Below are 21644 nucleotides of genomic sequence, written 5' to 3' on the forward strand. Positions count from 1 at the left end.
CTTTATTTCAAGGTTTGAAAATAAAATAAATAAACCTTAATAAAGTAATCATACACCCAAAAAGCCTATGAAACACAATTATTTATGAACAGAGATACAAATTCTAAATACCTTATTTACAAACCAAATACATTATCATATTAAAAGAACAATAATTCTTATTCAAGTAAGATTTAACCTAAATCTACTAAGGTAATTTATTCTATCAATAGGTCAAGAAAGAAAAGTAATAAGAAAACCATAATGTCAACTTCATAGACGGTAAAATGTCTTAAGAAAATATCATATCTATTCTTGATAAAAGATTATTCATAAATTTTAAAAAATTCATTCTTAACACAAATAACATTTATCTCACTAATATATACAGCTTCAGGTATTATGAGGAAATAATAGAAACATCTTATTAAATAGAAGAGTAAGTCTTCCTGGTTTTACCACTAACATTCAAAATTATTTTAGAATTCCTTGCCAATTCAATAAATAAAGAAAAAGGAAAAAGAGTTATGGATACTGGAAAGAAAAAAATCATATTTGCTGATTTTGAAATTATCCTCTTAGAAATATGAAAAAATAAAAGTAAAAATGACTAGAGATAATTCTCTCCTCCAAAGTGTTCCTCTAGTTAAAGACAGAAGAAACCAACTGTTTCTGATAAGCAATATAATTATATTTAAAATCAAGATGTACCCCATAAATACCCTTTCTCTCCTCCCCAACACAAATTTATTCTGAGTGCCAGATCGTATTTTAATTAAGGAGAGATTAATTTTTTGATTCTGACTCCATTTTGAAAAGTAAATATCATTGGGGTGCCTGGGTGGCTCAGTCAGTTAAGCATCTGCCTTCAGCTCAGATCATGATCCCAGGGTTCTGGGATGGAGCCCCATGTCAGGCTCCTGGCTCAACAGGGAGCCTGCTTTCCCTCTCCACCTCCTGCTCATTCTATCTCTTCTCTCTCTCAAATAATAAAAATAAAGTCTTAAAAAATTAATTAAATATTATTTGCATTTTTCTTTTCATAAATCAAATACATATGCATTTTAAAAATTTTAAATACAGATAAACAAAAATTAAGAAGTAAAAATTAGGGATCCCTGGGTGGCGCAGCAGTTTGGCGCCTGCCTTTGGCCCAGGGCGCGATCCTGGAGACCCAGGATCGAATCCCACATCGGGCTCCCGGTGCATGGAGCCTGCTTCTCCCTCTGCCTGTGTCTCTGCCTCTCTCTCTCTCTCACTGTGTGCCTATCATAAATAAATTTTAAAAAAAAATTAAAAAAAAAAAAAGAAGTAAAAATTACCCATAAACCACAGAAAACCACCATACTCTGAAATACATACACCACTTATTCTGGTTTATTTACCCATGTTGTATAATTAATCTCTTGCCTATATAAACTTTTATCATATAAAGTTAAAATTTAGTCTTTTGTTTTTCTCATTGTGGTAGGTTGAATAATGGTCCCCAAAGATAAGCTAGGTCCTAATCCCTGGAACCTATGAAATGTTACCTTATACATCAAAAGGGACTTTGCTGGTATGATTAAGTTAAGGATCTTAAAATGGTGAGATCATCTTGGTTTATCCAGATGGGCTCTAAATGTATTCACAACTGTCCTTATAAGACGAAGGCAGAGAAGAAGACACAGAGGGTCCATGGATGTCAACTAACTGACAATGGCAAAATCACTCAGCCTGTGCCATGCCTTTCTTTTTTCACAAAAGGATCCCCAAAAAGAGAAGAAAAAAGATTGCCAAAATGGAATTAGTGTCATGATGAGAAAAATGACATTAAGAGAGTTTCTTGTGATAAGTCCACCCATCCATCTGTCCATCTATTCACCCATCCACTCATCCATCCATCCATCCATCTATCCATCCATCCATCCATCCATTCAACAAATATTTATTTGGTGCCTCATATGTACCAGGCACTGGGACCACCATATAGAACCAGAAAGCCAGATCTCATCTTACTGTTACAATGCAGTGGGAAAGGTGACATCACAATTAATCACAAAATGTATCATTACAAGTTATAATAAAAGCTATGATAAAAGGAAAAGTTTGGATGAGATTATATTGAGGACTCACTTTAGATCGGGGTGGCAGTAGAGGTAGTCAAGAAAAGTTTCTCTTGAGAGGCAGTATTCGTGTTGTCCAGCTGAGGTAAATATGCTAAGGGACTAAAAGAATACACAGGTATGACTGCAGAAGTAGTCACTAATCCTGAAAAACACAGGGAATATAAGAAGGGAGGGAGGAAAATGTACACATCTCTAAAAGTGGAGGAAATGTGGAGTCTGGAAACTGCAGAACAAAAAGTGAAAAGCTCTGAGTGTGAGAAAAGAAAGAGGCTGTCCTAGTGAGCTCAGGGAGAAGGCAAGCAAAGGAAACTCACGCAAGCACTCACTCCTGTGTAAGTCCACAAGCTCACTCTGAGTCTCTTACTGAGAGACCGAATCTCCTAAGATTTACTGCTGAGTTGGGTATGTTTAAAGCTTTCAGAGCAACTTAGCATCACAAACCCTTCTAGGTTCCTTCCATTTGTTGCCTGTGTCTTCTCTGGCTGAAGGGATTTTCAACTCTACATTTATGGAAGGAACAACAACTTACGTCCTTTTCAAGGGCCATTGTTGTTACGACTTATATCCTCTTACCGCATGGAAAAGAATCATACCGTGGTCTAACCCTACTGGCCCAAGTCAGAACTGCAAGGTGACCCTGACCAATAGATTCCTTCACTTCCTCACAACTTTTATCCTCTCTGCTTTTTTGATATATATATAATTTAAAAGTTTTCTAGTAGCCATATTTTTAGAAGTAAAGAAAAAAAAAAGAAACAAAATGAACTTTAATAACATTTTTCATCTAACCCAATTCTATGGACTAAACATGCCTCCTCAAAAATTCACATATCAAAGCCTAATCCTCATTGTGTTGGTATTTGAAAGGGAGCATTTGGGAGGTACTTAGGTACAAAGGCAGAGCCCGTCATGAATGGGATTAGTCCCTTTATAAAACAGACACCAAGAGCTCCCTTGACCCTTCTGCTATGTGAGATTACAGTGAAGAGACTATCATCTATAAACCAGGAAATGGGCCCTCACCAGACATCAGATCTGCTGGTACTTTGATCTTGGACTTCCAAACCTCCAGAACTATGATAAATAAATGTTTGCTGTTTATAAATTACTCAGTTTGTCATATTTTATTATAACAGCCTGAGTGGACTAAGGAAATAGATATATCCAAAGTATTTCAACATTAATCAACAAAAAACTGTTAATGAAATATTTCACTATTGCATTCTCTCCCCTCCCCCCTCTTTACTAAGCTTTTGAAATCCAGTGTGCATTTTTCACTAAATGCATGTCTCAATTCATACTGTCCATACTTCAAATCCTCAATAGCCATCTGTGGCTAGAGGTTGCTATACTGGACAGCACAGCTAATACACTGTAACTTACTTTTATGTACTAGAAAATTTTAGAAGTCGAATGTATTAAGATTTTTAAACAAAAGTTTGAAATGGCTTCTTCAAAGCAGTATACTGAAGATCTGGCTCATAGGAAAATGCAGCCCCTCTCATCAAGACAAAGAAAGTCCTCTGATAAACCATGTGATTTCAGGCAGTGCCACTGGATTGTACCATGCCAGGATACTCTACTGCTGTGGTGGAGCCCAAGTAACTGGCCAAGTTTTGATTTTAGGGGTGAGAAGACAAGTCACTCTGACAAAAGCAACCCTAAATACAGTGCCTTGGTGCAAAAAAACTCCACATTACTCACTTCTTTAGCATAATACATTGCAAATGTCAGTCACAAAGCAACTTTTACCTAGACACTCTATATATTAAGTCATCATCAGCTAATAGGGCATTTGTTTCAATTTCTTCATCAGATTATACATTTAATTTTATAGGACAGAATAATAGTACATGGTAATGTGCAGTTTGCAAGTATTTTTCTGTCATTATCTTATTTAATCCTAATATAATCATGCATCCTTGCACTGGGAGAAAAGGACAAGAAAGCAGTAAGTCTTGTTGGGAGTACCAGATCATGAGATATCCCCTAGTTCTAATTAAATGACAGACATATGAACCATCATTAATGCAAGTTTTTTTCCCCCCACATATATCAAGATTTCCAAACTAGAGGGAAGAAAAATATTTCTTAGCTCATTAGCATATGTTAACATAAAATAGGTGTTACTAGTTTTTTTCCTGCTAATGTCTAAACAACAACCGTGGTAACCAAAGAGAAAGTTAAAAATAGGTGAAACCTCATTTTTAATAACATTAAAGTTGGAAGTCTCTCTCAGAGAAAGTGGACATTATTGACAGTCATTTTTACTTTCATCAAGACTGTGGTTCTAAAGAATTTAGTCTTATGAAGCAGGTAAGAGTGGAAAGCTTTGTCTGGATGCTATATTCGTGAGCTAGAAGCCCCTGTTTTCTTTCTGTCACCATTTCTCCATCACCTATTATGGGAGTGCTTAGACATTTTGACAAGGGTGTTATTTCACAATGAAACCTTACAAAAGGGAGGAAGAATATTTCAAAAAATATGATGAAAACATCCAAGGTCATTATGCTCCTCATTCCTTTGTACTGAATTTATTTCCTTCTGGTATTTTGCTGTGCACACAAAAAAATTTCAATGTAGAAGAAATTCAAAAGCTCCTCTCTCACCAAAAACATAAAATCTTTAAAAATCATATCTTTCCCCAGTGCCTTGATTTGTTTTAAGAAAAACAGAATCGAATATTTAAAAATTCATTCTAAGGGCATCAGTCATACAAGTCTTATTTAATAAAAATTACGTATGGCAAGTATAGCGCCCACATTTAAGAAGAAGGTCTAGTCAGCACAGAAGAGCTACCATCTCTTAAAATAGTTATCACCATATTCATAAATCATCTCACTAATATCTATACTTTTCCTTTGTGGCTCAGTATATCTGGCCACATATGCACTGCACACACACACATACACACACAATTCTTGATCATACCTTTTGAAAGGTCCTGTTGACTATAGCTTGCGCATGGGAAGTAGTGAGGGACTGCCTAATGAGAGCTTCGCCTGAAAACAGATAGACATGGGGGGGGGGGGGTTCAGGACCAGCAATATGCAGGAAAACCCTGCTTATTGTGAAGTGGTAAGCAAAGCAGAGGAGTCAAGCATCCCCAAAGTTAAATTTCAGTGAGTTGCCAAAATGGTATAAATGGAAAGATAGTGCAGGGAACAGGTGTCAAAACAGAATAAAATGGGGGATCCCTGGGTGGCGCAGCGGTTTGGCGCCTGCCTTTGGCCCAGGGCGCGATCCTGGAGACCCGGGATCGAATCCCACGTCGGGCTCCCAGTGCATGGAGCCTGCTTCTCCCTCTGCCTGTGTCTCTGCCTCTCTCTCTCTCTCTCTCTCTCTGTGACTATCATAAAAAAAAAAAAAAAAAAAAAAAAAAAAAAAAAAAACCAGAATAAAATGAAACAAGCTCAAGAACCAAGTGAGTTAATAATAGTCAGTATGGGAATTAATCTGGTGAGGACGCACAGCCAGTCTGCCATTGTATCTTTTGGGCATGGCTTGTCACTGGGTTGGACTGAGGACACGTCTTTTAGAGCAGTATTTTTCCAAACTGTACTGGGCATAGATTTACCCGAGAAACTTGTTAAAATGTAGAATCTGATCATTCTGATTCAGTAGGTCTGTTGTCAGGAGGAGACTCTGCATTTCTTACAAGCTCCCAGGTGCTGTTGGTGCTGCTGCTCTTATGGCCACATTCTGAGTAGCAAGGACAATAATGACAAAGCCAATGATGACTCAGTAGCAACAAACCTTTTGCTGCTTCTGTCTTTGCTCTACATAACTCTAATAGCATTTTTTAAAGCTTTTTAACCAGTGCTCTTTAGGAATCATACATAGGTAAATGGGCCAAGCCTGTACTTGGACAAGTATCAGGATCTCTGCCAGCCAAGAAATACTATGTCACCGAGGAGATCATGATTTATGAAAAACAGAAAAGCAAAAGGAACTTTCTGAACTTCTTCCTGTTTCAGAAGTGGCCCAGGGTACAGACAGTGATATAAAAATGACCAAAGACAAAGCCTGCATGAATCTTGGAAATGGCATGAGAGATCCCACTCTTTAAAGTGGGTTGGCTCAAAATAAATAAATAAATAAAGTGGGTTGGCTCCAAGTTTCTGCTCAATAGCAACTCCAAGAAAAAATGTAAAACAAGAACAAAAAAATTTCCAAGAAGAATGGTAGTCAAGGATCCTGAGTTAAAACCTCCAAACCCAACACCAACATCAAACCCAAATTCATAGAACTGAGAGCTTTTACTTCCAGTATTATCAAAAAACAATGATGCTAAGGTTGCCTGCAACCTAAAAGACTTTAGGAAAGAATTGCCCCTTGTCAAGAAATCATCAAATAATAGTAGTTATTTTATTTTAGCATTTACTGATTCAGGTGAAACATGTGCTCTCTAAGCATTATCTTATTTAATGCTCACAACAAACCTGTGTAGTAACCACTGCTCTTAACCCAGATGAGGGACCAAGTTTCAGAGAGATCAAGTGACCTGCTGAAGGTCATTCAGCTAGTAAGAGGCAAACTAATATTCTAAACCAAGGCTGGTTATATGTCTGCATAAAAATATTTTTTAATTAAAAGACTATATAATTCTAAAGCCAAAATGCAATTAGAAACTATAACCTAAAAAAAAAAAAAAAACCTAAAAAAACCCTAAAAAACAAAAAAAAAACAAAAGAAAAAAGAAACTATAACCTTATCTACCCAAGCTACCTTGTATAGTATTTACAAGGTTCCATGAAGATTAAAGACTTGAAAGTACTTGGAAAATATCAGTAGGAGAGAGAGAGAGAGAGAGAGGAAAGAAAGAAGAAAGAAAGAAAGAAAAGAAAGAAAGAAAGAAAGAAAGAAAGAAAGAAAGAAAGAAAGAAAGAAAGGAGAAAGAAAGAAAAGCTGGCAAACAAAGGTACTTTGTAAACTATAAAGGATGAGTTTAGTTGCTGATGTGATTTATCATTCTTAGATCCCAAGATTGTAGAGCCAAGTCAAGGCTGCAAACATAAATCAATCCTTCTTCAAGCTTCAGGAGATAAAAGGACCCCTTTGAACTCTAAACTTCAACTTTTCTTGGCCTTGGTATCACCCTGTGGTAATTTATATAAACGAAGACTAATTGTGAGAAAGATTATTTCTCTTTCCTCAAGGAAATTCTCTGTGTGTCTATCTTTCTGTCTTTCTCTCCCTCTCTCTCTCCCCGCTCTTACCTCCTGTCTTACATACACACACACACAATTAGATCTAAGACTTAACTTCCCCTTCTTATGAAAGCAAAAAACTGAAATCCAGGGAATAGTGATAAGCCCAAGGTCTAACCATACCATAGAAGAGTCAACATTTTAACCATCCATTTGACTCCATACTGTCTCTTTTTGAAAGGGAACTGGAAGCAAGTTTTAGAATAAATCACAGGGACAGAAGGAGCGCATAAGAATAGAATCAATGCTATTGTAATAGTGTTGTATAGTGACAAAGGGCAGCTACGCTTGTGGTGAGCAGAACATAAGGTATAGAGTTATTGAATCGCTATGTTGTACATCTGAAACTAATGTAACGTTGTGTGTTACACAACTACAATTAAAAAAAGAAAAGGAACTGGGAGCAGGATGGACTATACCTTCCTTCCTGGAAATGTATTATTTTTCATTCATTCATAATTCAACATGTTTATCAGAGCTCAACACTGAGTACTGGGATCACAAAACTGAATGAGACATAGTCCATATTCTCACGAAGCCAAAGTCCAAGACTTTCTCTGTGCCATGCATAGCCTTAGTGACTTTCAGAATACAAAGATAAGTCAAAGCCAGTTTCTATTCTCAAGGAAAGTGGTAAAGAAGAGGACCTGGACCTATAAATGTTTGATTGGGAGACAGGTGCGAGGAGGACGCAAAGAAGACCATGATTTGGGTTTCTTGGGGAAAATAACAATTCTAGCAACATGAGAGATTTGAGAAAAAAAAATCAATGTGCCTAATGGGAGATGTGACTATGGTAGAGACTCCTGGAATTAAATAACCGATGATGGAAAGAGATTTTACATAGCTAATCCAAAGCTGACCATCCTCCCAGCAAAGTATATTTTCTTGGATAGGTGGTTTTTCAAGGCATGTTCTGAGAAATTTCAGGGGTTGGGGCTAAAAGCATTATACTAAAACCAGGCTGCTATTCTGGTGTCATCAATAATTTTTATTATTCATTTTATTAAATGTTTAAGAGAGTACACATGCTGTCTCTCCAAAGTAGAATCAAGCTTCCCATTCATTCTTGGAAGCCCTCTAGGACCTCTTGGGCCATGATTTTTGATTTGTGGAAATTCTTGCTTTGGACTGGTTTCCTAGAAACAACAATATATCCAGAAGAGAGTTCTCCTAAATCCCCCACTCCTTTCCGACCTACCCACATATATAGCTCAAAAGCTTACCTTGAAAACTTTAAGGAAGGAAATTCCAAGCCTCTCTGGTAAAGGATTCTGGATCTTGCCTGATGGGCTGCCACACCTTAAATTTGGTTGAGCCAGGATCCCTCCCCCATGGTTTAAGCTCATTCCTGCTTCACAAGACTTCAATAAAGATAGCTGATCTTAGTCCATCTTTTTTTTAAAGATTTTATTTATTTATTCATGAGAGACACACAGAGAGAGAGGCAGAGACACAGACAGAGGGAGAAGCAGGCAGGCTCCATGCAGGGAACCCAACATGGGACTCGATCCCGGGTCTCCAGGGTGACGATCTGAGCCAAAGGCAGGGGCTAAACTGCTGAGCCACCCAGGCATCCCTTAATCCATCTCTTGATGATTAATCAAGCCTAATACTATGCTCCAAGGAAGATCTAACTTGCTCCTTTTATTCATTTCTTCATCAGCATTCAGTATTTCTGAGCACTTCCTATATGTCAGTTCTGTGCTGCCAGAGACCAAAGCAGATACAAAAAGAATCAGACATGGTTCCTGTTTGAATATCTTATCTTCTAATATGGAAACCATGCAGTAAAATAACTCCAGGAACAAAGAGAAAATGCTCAGAGGCATAAGAGAGAAGCATAGACAAAGTGCTCAAGAATTTGAGAAGGAAGGGACATCTGGGTGGTTCGCTGTTTAGCACCTGCCTTGGGCCCAGAGCCTGATCCTGGAGTCCCAAGATCGAGTCCCACGTTGGGCTCCCTGCATGGATCCTGCTTCTCCCTCTGCCTGTGTCTCTGCCTCTCTCTCTTGGTGTCTCTCATGAATAAATAAATAAAATCTTTAAAAAAAAAAAAAAAGAATTTGAGAAGGAAGAGATTACCTTCATTTGGGGGACAAGGGGGCTCATGAGAGGCTTTGTGATGAAATAGCAACTAGTTGGGTATGGAAAGATAAGGAGGTGGACACGTGGATGTGGAGAAGATTAGAAATGGCCAATCCCTTAAGTCAAAAGACAAGACACCAGACTAGATTGGCTGACGGACTTTAAGGGAAAGGTGGAGCCACTAACCGGTGATATATTCAAGGATCTATGCTAGGGAGAGAAAACTGGTTTTAGCCACACACAGCACAGGGTCTGTGTGAACCCATGAATCTTCTTTTGTTTATATTCAGCCAAGTGAACCTGGATTCAGAAGGAAGATACATTAAAGCTTTCATTTTAGTCTCAGAAGAGGAAGTCACTGCCAGGGAGGAATAAAAAGGGTTTATTATAAAGGAGGACGAGAATAACAGATTCACTTTTTTTTTTTAAAGATTTTATTTATTTACTCATAAGAGACACAGAAAGAGAGGCAGAGACATAGAGAGAGAAGCAGGCTCCCTCTGGGAGTGGGATGCGGGACTTGACCCCAGGATCCTAAGATCATACCCTGAGCCGAAGGCAGATGCTTAACCCCTGAGCCACCCAGGCACCCACAGATTTGTTCTTATATCAAAACTGCATCATGGCATAGACCCTAAAGTTTTATTTACACAGCGACACCAAGAAGGTGTTTGGATAAAATATCTTTTAGAATGAAGTGTTTCTTAGATGTCACACCACATAACAACATATAGGGAGAATGCCAGCACAGTCAAACAGGGTAGCAAGCAAATCTCCTTAAAAAGTGAATGTCAGGAAATGGTCATTTTCCCCCACTCTTGCCAGGCTGAGTAATGTGCCCGTAAATTTTACACAAGAGCATCTTCGAAAGAGAAAAAAAAAAAAAACACAGAACAATGAAATTAGGGAAGGGTCTGGCAATCAGATTAAAGACTCATGGGTGAAAAAAAGTCCCCAAAACAAATGTGTTGGAAAACCCATTTTGCTAATCATGCCAAGAGCTAAGCCCCACTTGAACTACTAGAGATGTGTGAACCTCCCTTAATGTCATTTTTTTAAAAGAGTGCACCTAACAAATACAAGTTTCCCTGGGAGAATCACAGTTGTGCAATGGCATTTTTCGTTTGGTTGGTTAAAATGTCTCTTTTGTGTGTCTTCTATTTGTAGAAGGGGCTTCTTTTTGTCAAGATACGGGTATTTTCTCCACCTCATGCAACTCTGTACATACAAAAGGGGGGAAAACACATTTATTTGCAGATAGGATTAAAAATAAAAAATTGTCTTGAACTTGGGTAAATTTGATGGCAAATATTTTAAAACACAGCATAACTTATTAGGAAATATGAACCAAGGATTCTTTTAAAAGTAAATCACTTTCAGAAAACTAACCTTGGCTGCTTTGAAAACAGAGTTGCATTTTCATTCAGCCAACACACCATTTCTGACAAAACAATCCTATCTGGGAAATACTGGTGATCCCCATTGAACTCAACGCAGCTAAATAAGGGTGGTTCAAATTACATTTCCCCCATGGCAGCAGGGCAGCAAAGCACTAATTCAACTTCTCTAATGAAGGATAGTCAGGGCAACAGGTATCTTGTTGGGAGAAAGGTATTCAACAAGGCTATACAAGACCATATAAGTTTATAAACATTGGCATTTGCCTTTCTGTAAGGAAATGGAAACAGAAAATAAGGCCTTTTCATTATATGAACTGGATAAAATGAAAATAGGGAAGAAAAACAGTAAAAGTAACCAGCTCCTACAAAGGATGACAACGTGTATTTTTGTTTGAAAGTACTAGAAAATAAAGGTGTGATCATCAGCAACCAGTATGAATTCCATAGGAGTTCAGAAGGCATGTTTAAAATGATAGTACTTGGGGATGCCTGGGTGGCTCAGCGGTTGAGCGCCTCCCTTCAGCCCAGGGTGTGATTCTGGAGTCCCAGAATCAAGTCCCACATCAGGTTCCCTGCATGGAGCCTGCTTCTCTCTCTCTCTCTGTGTCTCTCATAAATAAATAAATAAATAAATAAATAAATAAATAAATAAATAAATAAATAAATAAAATACTAGTACATACATACCTATCACACACACACATACACACATGCACACAGCAATTTGGCATTTTGAATGCATATGTGTCTTCCCTACTCTTTTCCCTAATAAATGAGTTCATGTAACCAGGAAAAACATAGATCTCAATCCAAAAATGTAATCGGGTAGAGAAGAAGTATCAGGAAAAAAATAATAAAGAAAAAGGATGTCTTGATTTCTTAAACCTTTTAAGGAATCTTAACTCTTACTTTGCACCAAATTATGACTTCAATGAATGTTATGTTGGCATGGGTAGGTAGTGTCCACTTTCCCTGTCTGAGGCCAGCCTAGAGCTGCATTTACTCCCTTCTCCTCATTTTGAATAATTAGAAGAGCCATTGTATTTCAAGCCACTTGAAATGACAACCCTCCAGTTGTGAAGAAACTCTAAAACTGACTCACATAAATTTGCTGGCTTTTCTAGCTCCAAGGAGTATAGATCCACAAACACTTCATCAACAAAGCACAGAGCCTTCCCTGGTGTCCTTCTCTTGACTGCATGCTGGATGCCAGTCTTGCTCTTCTGGTACAATAGGAAAGGAAGATGGAGTTCTCAAGAGGCCCTGAGCATCTACTGACATTGCTGGTTTACCTTATATAGATTCTTTAAGTCTGTAGCAAGTGCCCTTTTGATTAAAAGTACTTCATCTTCTCAGCTTATGTAATTATTTTGGAAAGTTTTTTGATTTTGCAAACCCCAAAAGCACAAAAGTCAGCCTCAGTGGTCTTGGGAGAGAATAAAGTGGTCAAATATAAGGGCTGAGACTTAATTCCTTAACAGCCAGGAAGGCATTAGAAGATGGCAATCGGTGGGGGGGAGGGGGGCGGCACTTGGGTAGCTCAGTCCATTAAGCATCTGGCTCTTGGTTTCAGCTCAGGTCATGATCTCAGGGTCATGAGATGGAGCCCTGCATCAGGCTCTGCACTCAGCACAGAGTCTACTTGAGATTCTCTCTCCCTCTTCATCTGCTCCTTCCTCCTCTCTGAAATAAATAAATAAATAACATCTTTTAAAAAGAAGAAGATGACAATCATACTTGGAATGGAGTAGAACAAGGGCATGCATAAGTTCACCAAGAACAAGACAGAACAGGGCAGCCTGTTCTCAGCAGTTTAGTGCCGCCTTCAGCCTAGGGTGTGATCCTGGAGACCTGGGATCGAGTCCCACATCAGGCTCCCTGCATAGAGCCTGCTTCTCTCTCTGCCTGTGTCTCTGCCTCTCTTTCTCTCTCTCTCATTCTCTTGAATAAATAAATTTTAAAAAATCTTTAAAAGAACAAGACAGAACAAATCTCATCTGCTTTTCTCACACAGAAGACCACAGATATAAAGTTTTATATCCCTCTTAATATTATATCTGATCAAGTATTTCAAAATACACTTATGTGTCAGAAGGATAAATACAGATTGGTTGATCATATAAGTCTTGGTTAATGCACCAAGATCAACCAGGAAGGATATCTCCATTGGTGCTAAAGACTGTTTAACTAGCCTCAACTTCTAACAGCTCTCTCAGACCCTACAAATGTGGCATCAATCTGGAGGGACAGAGCCCTTATTAGAATTGCAGTGTATTATCTTTCATGGTTACTATATCAATAATACATTTTATGTGCATTGGTATAGAAATGCTACCTGACCTGTTATTTTCCCCTGAGAATTTCTGAGCACTATTTCCCACTGGCTTCTTTGAGGTCCTACCTACTGCAATCCATGTTGCTCTTATATTTAGCATTTTTACTCTCCTCTCCAATATTTAGTTAAAATCCCTCTTGATAGGTAAGTCTCCTACAAAAACAAAACACAAAACAAAAACAGCTATTCTGTCCTAGTCTTTATAAAATATATTCTGTAATAGTAGCCTGAACCACTTTTATAAAGTCAAAAGAAATAGTCAAATATCAGTGATTTCACATAGTTCTACATAGGAAACCAAATCCAGTGTCTTCTGCTAGTAATTCATTGGAAATCATCACAATCTGGGGGGAGAAACTTTAGTCTATATAAGTCTGTGAAGATAATAGAGGATAGCATTTGAAGTAGATGTCACCACTAATGTGAGCTCAGAAAAAATAACAACACTAATTGGACAGAGGTCAATGAGCTTCAAACACATTTTCCTCCTTCTATTTACAATCTATATTCCTGAAGATGAAGGTTTTCTCTTTCTGCTTGATAGAGTAGAGGCCATTATTTCCCAGTAAACTTGAGGACTTAACATGTAGTAGTATAATGTTGATGATTTTTCTCTGTCCTCAGTTTTTAAAGGCTTCCTATAAATACTCTCTTCCTTAGAATTTAATAGCTGGAAATTCCATTTAGAGCAAAAGTGAAAACGAGTAAAAGTTAATTTAATCATTTCATTTGAGATTATTAATAAAGAAATATTACATGAAATGTATCAAATAGTATTATAAATGAGGTTATGCATAAAATATTTCATATTTGTGAACAAAAGTAACTTTGCAATCTAGAAAAGTATTTTATTAATTTAGTTGATTTTAGAAAATATAACCCTGCTTTCCTCCAAAGAGAAGTATTTTTATAAACTTTAAAAAATATTTATTTATCTTAAGTCTAGATTATAGTTGTTATATTCTATCTCACAAGTCGAATTTTAATTCCTGACACTCTATCAATGAGCTCCCAAAAGACATACCTGTGTTATTATAGAATGTGCCTTCCATGAAATATATCAAATATAATTTGCCCCCAATTAAAAAGAAAAAGAATTATGGCCAGATGGAATAAAACGTAAATATCCAAAATGCTAACCTATTTATAATATATGACCAATTAGAAAGATGGGAAAAGGGAACTGAGAACATGTTGCCAAAAAGAAATATGACTAAAGGGAGATTTTGATAATTTTTGTTAAGTTTCTTAATTTGATAATTTTCATTGTTTCTGGACATTGAAAAACTATGAAAGCACAATTTAATGAACCTGTAGAAAAATTGGGAGTGAAGAGATGGGAGATAGTGAATGGATATCTATTTTATTCCTAGAATGTCCTATGGTCAGTTTTTAAAATAGCAAAATATTTTCGAGGCATGGGATGCTAAAAATTTGAACACAGAAACCAAAGAGGATTTCTACAGGCCTGAATTCTCTTCAACTTTCCTTTCTCATCTTTGTATCTAAGAATCTGGGACTTTAGCAGAACAGTTCATTGTGGGGGGAAAGAATGAATGTGAAGAGAAGCAAAATTATGACAGTTAATCTCCAGCCATGTATTCATTTTAGGCAGGTATTATTTCATCTTGCCTAGTTCTGTAAAATTTACTCATAAAAGTCCCCAGCTCTCACCAAAACAGTCAGGACATGATGGAAGAACTCTTTTTTTGAGTTTGTGACTCATACAGTTAAAACTTCACTTGCATTATCAGAGTTTCGGTTTTAAGTTCCCTTTATTATGCCCCCTGAGGATGTAGTAATTTAGACGTTATCTAGACATTTTAGGTAGAAGAAATAGATATTGAACAGAATAATCCGTATTAGCTATGGGTAGAAATAGAAATTACCATATAAATTATTTACCTGCCTGGTTGAATTTGTCTGCACTTAACTAAACAAGCCAACTGTGGGCAAGACACAATGCTAGGAGATTCTGAGGGTTTTTTTTAAAAGAGCATTTATCTATTTGCTTTATTCTTGCCTCATTTCACAATGTAAACACAAAGAGATGCTTGCAGTCAAATTGGGAAAATATAAGTTAAAAATAAAAGAGGACAAAGTTAAAAAAAAAAAAAAAAAAGAGGTATAGGCCAGGGAAAGAGAAGCTCAGATAGGTAAGCCAAATGACCTCACATAGACTACAGAGTTTACTCCAAACTTCTAGAACGTCATGGCAAAAGAGCATTATTCTTACTTGTGATGCTGAAATGTAGCTATCCATCTAGAGAAGGAAACTTTTTTTAATCACTTACCTCTAAAATAATTATCTCTAAATTGAGGAATGTGGTGTAATGCCCTTAACCATGGTGCTAATTATTTTCTATTTGTCTCTGCCCCCAACTCGCTCTCTGCCTTTCTCTCTCCTCTGTGCACAGGAGACTCACCCCACAGACTGTCTCTCCCAGTCTTCTTCCTGGTTGGCTCCAGGTTGCGTTCAGCTGTAGACTGGCAGTCAGAAGAGGATAAAGGTTGAAGAATCCCTTCCCTGCTTCTATCTGCTTTGATCACATTTCTGTTAGAGACTGCCTGTCTTCAGTACTGCAGCTCTTTCGGGTAATTGTCCTGATGACTCCAATAATCCATCAGCTCATAATGGTAAGAGCTTCCCACTGTGTTAAACTCTGGCTGCCTCAACATTTTTTGTTAGTTCTCTAAATTCTTATCCACACCTTGCTGTCCTTGAAGACTCTTCCTTTGAAGCAATGGTCATGGCTTTCCTACCAGAACCCTGATTGATACAGATGAAATGTGTATTTCAAAAGCCTCCTTCTCAAAAGAAAGGTCAGAGCATAACAATTGCCCTCAAATACATCTTAGTCAAAACACCTCTATAAGAGTCAAGAAATTATTGTTCACGTATACCAAAACTAACAGTCTAGAACAGCACTATTCAATAAAACTTTCTGATGTAATGGGAATGTTTTATATCAGTGCTGCTCAATACAATAGCCATTAACTCTGTGGCTATAGAACTTCTGAAATGTGGCTAATGAGACTAAAAAACTGAATTTTAAAGTTTATTTCACTTTAATTAATTTACATTTAGATAGCCACATGTGGCTACACTATTGCAGAGCACAGGTTTGTATGAACTCAAGGACAAAACCTAGAGACTATCCAAATATAAGGTACAAAATTAAGTACCATCCCTGCTGATCAAAAGCCTATAGTTGGTAATGATGACTACAATATGAGGAAAATTAAAGTCAGTATCATCAAAAGGATATAAAATCTAAAAGAGGAAAAGTTCATACCAAATCACAGGTATCAAGAAAATCTTCACAGAGGATTTTGTGATGAGTTTGGACAACTGAATAGATTGTATCAGCTTTCTATTTCTTTTTTTTTTTTTAAGATTTTATTTATTTATTCATGAGAGACAGAGAGAGAGAGAGTTAGCTTTCTATTTCTACTAATAAACTACCACTAACTTAGTGGCTTTAATACAACACAAATTTATTATCTTACCGTTCTGTAAATTAGAGGTCCAACATAGGTCTCCCTTGGCTAAAATCAGAGTATCAGCAGGACTACATTCCTTTCTGGAGGCTGTAGGGGCAAATCCATTCCCTTGCTTTTTCATTGCTAGAGACCACAAACATTCCTTGGCTCTGGGGCCTTCATTCATGCTTCGAGGCCACAATGTTTCAGCTCTTCCTGCCTTTCTTCCATAGAAGAAATATCCCTTCTGACCATAATCACAAAAGGTTCTCAGTTTTAGAGGACCCCCGTTATTACATTAGGTCCACCCAGATAATCTAGGATAATCTCCCCATCTCAAGATTGTTGACTTAACCACATCTGCAAAATCCCATTTGTCATATTTACCGGTTCCAGAGATTAGATTATGCATATATTTTGAGGGCCAGTACCCTGCCTACCAAAGATTTTCTACAGCAAGAGTTTAGAGATGAAAACAAAGGGATTCTAGGAGGAGATGCAGGGCAAGAACAAGGTAGACCAACAAAAATTGACAATATAATCCCTAGAATCTGTGAACCAGTTCACTTGATTAACCAGCATCCTCCCTTCCTTCTATAATCTCTATTGTAACACCCGCTGAATGCTCAGGGCAGTAGGCTATCCTGAAACATCTGTTCACACCTACTTCCGCCAGATGAGTTGTATGCCTACCAAGAGCCAGCTATATTTCTTGCCAAACCTATTTAGGCCAGATGTATTTATCATTGTAACATATAATTTAATTAAATAGTACATAAACCAATATGATGTGAAAAGAGAGTTGTTGATTCCATGCAAATTAAGTTGAATGTTTTGGAAGGACCCCTTATAGGTAAGATGCTAAAAACTTTTGCTAACAATTTAGATATGACCAAGAGAACCACAAAGATTATGGAGAAAAGAGTAAAAATTTAAAAAAGGTCCATAACCAGATTGTCCTTAACTAGGTTTACTATATACTATGCATTATGAGTTAGTTTATACAAGAAATATTATAAAGAACTTCAGTCAAATGACTCACACTTAAAGAAATGCCCTATCTTGAGGCATTGGGGTGGCTCAGTGGGTTAAGTGTCTGACTTTTGATTTCAGCTCAGGTCATGATCTTAGGGTTGTAAGACTGAGCCCCAGTTTGGCTCCATTGGCTCCACACCTAGCTTGCTCGCTCTCTCAAAAAAAAAAAAAAAAAGAAAGAAAGAAAGAAAAGAAATGTCATATCCCTTCCTCATATGAATGTACAATGTATCTTCTAAATATAAAAATGTTTAAGATTTATGTAAGTTTTATACTTTTTTTTTTTTAGAGAGAGAGTGTGTAGTGGGGGAGGGGAGGGCAGAGGGAAAGGGAGAGAAAGAATCCCAAGCAGGCTTCATTCTCAGCTTGGAGCCTGACAGGGGGCCAATCTCACCACCCTGAGATCAAGATCAGGGTCAAGATCAAGAGCCACATGCTTAACCCATGGAGCTACCAGGCGCCCCTCGGTTTATACTTTTTTATAATGTCCTTCTTTCAGTGACTTTTCTCAATAAACTAGTTAACTAGACATGTTACAAAAGAGGACTTCTGGTGCATTTGAAAAACAGAGATGGCACAATCGCAGATGAAGGGAGAGTGGGAAGGAGAAAACACCATCAGAAGAGGCTGAGTAGACACGAAGAAGGACCTCCATGTCACACTGAGAAATCTGGATACTGCAACAGGCCTGTTGTTTTTGTTATTTGATAGTAAATGTTGTTGAGCATATCAAAGGACATGCTAAGATCTGCCTTTTATGAGATTAATCAGGCAACTAGCAGGCGTCCAGTCCCCAGAAGTCCGAGTCATTCCTCCCCTAGCAAAGGCCACTGGATTCCTTCCCACAAACTTGAGTCTTGCCCCTTGCGCTCTAGACCTGCACTGTCCAATAGGGTAGCCACTAGCCACATGCGGCTATGGAGCACTTAAATGGGGCTAGCCCAAATTGAGATGTGCTATAAATGTAAAATAAACCCAGATTTCACAGACTTAGTATGAGAAAAAGAATGTAAAAATCTGATTAATAATGTTTTACTGATCACATGTTAAAACAATAATATTAAATATATATGGGTTAAATAAAATACATGATTGAAATTCACTTCACTTATTTCTGTATACTTTTTAAAAATGTGGCTACTAGAAAATTACTGAAAACTATATGTGTAGCTCACATCTGAGGCCTACATTATATTTTGTTTTTTGGACAGCAAAGCTCTAGTCTTAGATCAGTCCTGGCATGAGATAGAAAGTTTAAACCACCCCATCCCTGAACCCAATGTTTTGGGACTCACATTCCTATTATGGGGGTGTCTAATTTAAAATAGAGTCCCTGTCACAATCTTCTTTCTCCACCTTGAGACATGGTCTGGTTTCCCTGATTTTCGCCTTAAAATGTTTAAGGCTCTTCTTACTTCCCCTCATTCCCAAATCCATGTTTCCTCCCTCTGGTGACTGTTGGCTTCCTCTGGAGAAGCAGAGATTTCTGGAAAGATGATCAACAATAAGGCATTGGATCTGGTGGTTAGGGAATCATCACTGACCTTCAAGACAATGATCATATCAACTGCTTGAGTGGACAGCTGAGCAGTCAATGCCATGTCAATGATGTCGTGGGCAAAAAGACCTGAAGAAGAACAAAACAGTGATAACAAAAGCAATTGCCAATCCCTGACCCAGCCTTCCTCTACTGATGCAACTAAGACTTGAAGAATAGAGGGCTTCCTGCCTGTTAGTCTGAAGTAGAGTGTTAACCAAGACTACACTTTCAAAAAGCACCCTGTTGGATGGCGAGGGATCACAATAAGGTTAAGAAGAAAAGAGATAAATTTGTAGCACTGAGACTACATTCAGAAATGAGAGATATGCCCTCAAATTGCCTCACCTTTATGCAAACAAAGTGGAGTATGCCCTGATTTATTTGCCCATCCAGGGAACTGGCCAGATTTTTTTCTAAAACTCTTGAAGGCAGGGATCCCTGGGTGGCTCAGCAGTTTGGCGCCTGCCTTTGGCCCAGGGCGTGATCCTGGAGTCCTGGGATCAAGTTCCGCATTGGGCTCCCAGCATGGAGTCTGCTTCTCCCTCTGCCTGTGTCTCTGCCTCTCTCTCTCTCTCTCTATGAATAAAAAAAAAAAAAAAATCTTTAAAAAAATAAATAAAAATAAATAAATAAAGTAAAATAAAACTCTGGAAGGCAATCTCTGTTTTTGTATTGCCTATGAACATGACCTGGGAGAAAGCATCTGATTCTGTCCTAGAAGTAGCTCTAATTCTCTTGGGCTGCTGGGGAAACTCAATGGAAAATGTTTCAATACATAGGAGCATATGCATATGAGTATATATACATGTGCCTCTGTCTCATGTGTGTGCTCATGTATTTATGCATGTGAGCATTTTAGTTGATGTAATGCTATAGATACCTAAAACATGGACACACAAGACAAAACAGACTAGTCACTATGAAAATAATGTCAATGAAGTTGGACAGGCATATGTTTCATTTTGTTTTAATTTTTTTTAAGTTCCTACATTGATCTGCATAACATCTTACATTTCATAACTTCTTATAAAAAACTGATTCCTTCTGGGAGTGCCTAAGTGGCTCAGTCCATTAAGCAGCTGACTCTTAGTTTCAGCTCAGGTCATGATCTCAGGGTCCTGTAATGGAGCCCCACGTTGGGCTCTGTGCTCAGTGGAGAGTCTGCTTGAGGATTCTCTTTCCCTCTCCCACTGACCCTCCCCTCCCCTGGCCCTCTCTTTCAAATAAATAAAAATAAATCTTTTTTAAAAATCTGCTTCCTTCTTATTTTTCAGTCTTAACAAAATGCTCAATGACTTTGCTACTGCAGTCTGAAACAATTTAAACTTTTAGCTTTCTGGTTCTCTAGGGATCTCCCTGCTGACCACATGGAAGGCAGAATGAGTGGTAAAAAGAGTTCTAAACATAAGCCAAAGTAATGGATTTAAGCTAAGACTCCATCCATTGTGAATCTAGGGAGGAGTCATCACACCCCTTAGTCTATTTCCTCACTTATAAAATAAGACTATAGGGGCGCCTGGTTGGTTCAGTCAGTTAAGCACTGGCCCAGGTCATAATCCTGGGGTCCTGGGATCAAGACCCAAGTGAGGCTCCGTGCTCTGTAGAGAGCCCTGCTTCTCCCTCTCCCTCCTGCTCGCCATGTCTACTCTCTCTCTCTCTCTCTCTCTCATAAATAAATAAATAAATAAATAAATAAATAAATAAATAAATAAATAAATATTTTTAATAAAATAAAATAAAATAGGACTATGAATCCTTGACCCATCTTTCTCATGGGAGTCTCTGGGAATCAGTTTTATAAACTTTGAAGTACTAAGTAGAGGGACAAATAGGTTTATTTGTTAAACTATGTCTCAGGCCTAAGAAGCATTGAAACCAATGCTCAGTTCTTTGATACAGTGAGTCAGGCAGGAAAGTATACCATTCCAACACACACCTGTCCTGTGACTTCATTCATGAAATTCAGGGTAGAAATTTAAAATGTTTCCCAGATTCCATTAGAATTACATTGGCTTCAAAGGAGGTAAAAGTCAAGATGTAACAGAAATTTTTATTCTAATTTGTTCTGAAATACAGTTTTCAATCATCATGACTCCTTAAATTAGAATGGATCTGCAAAAATAGATACATGCAAACATTTTTTCCTAAAATTTTTTCATGTAAGAGTATGCAGCCTGCTATGTAATATCACACATTAAAATAACACTGGCATAGAATGGGAGTAAAATCCTTTCTCTGGAAATAAGCATATGTTATTAAAATTATATATCATTTGTAGCCAACTACTAGAAAAGAATCCACACTGCTGTGCTTAAGTTTAGGACCTGGAGGACCGTGACATTGTGCAGTAAGCATAGGACTAGGAGGTGAGGGGCTTGGGTTCTACTTCCTGATACTCCACTAATTAAGCTGGGGACTTGAGTCAAGTATTGACTTCCATGAGCCTTAATCTCCTCTTGTGTAAAG

The 21644-nt window shown here is 37.7% G+C and overlaps 1 long non-coding RNA gene across 1 annotated transcript; it reads right to left on the bottom strand.

Annotated features, from left to right (window-relative positions):
* Nucleotides 1–1249: 1249 nt before the first annotated feature.
* LOC140641761 (uncharacterized) lies at nucleotides 1250–19754 on the bottom strand. Its single transcript, XR_012038361.1, has 3 exons — nucleotides 19524–19754; nucleotides 19183–19265; nucleotides 1250–2186 (listed from the first exon to the last, which is right to left on the bottom strand). It is a non-coding gene; the product is annotated as an uncharacterized lncRNA (long non-coding RNA).
* Nucleotides 19755–21644: the final 1890 nt, after the last annotated feature.

The sequence above is a fragment of the Canis lupus genome, chromosome 10, assembly GCF_048164855.1.
Source record: "Canis lupus baileyi chromosome 10, mCanLup2.hap1, whole genome shotgun sequence".
Lineage (NCBI taxonomy): Eukaryota > Metazoa > Chordata > Mammalia > Carnivora > Canidae > Canis > Canis lupus.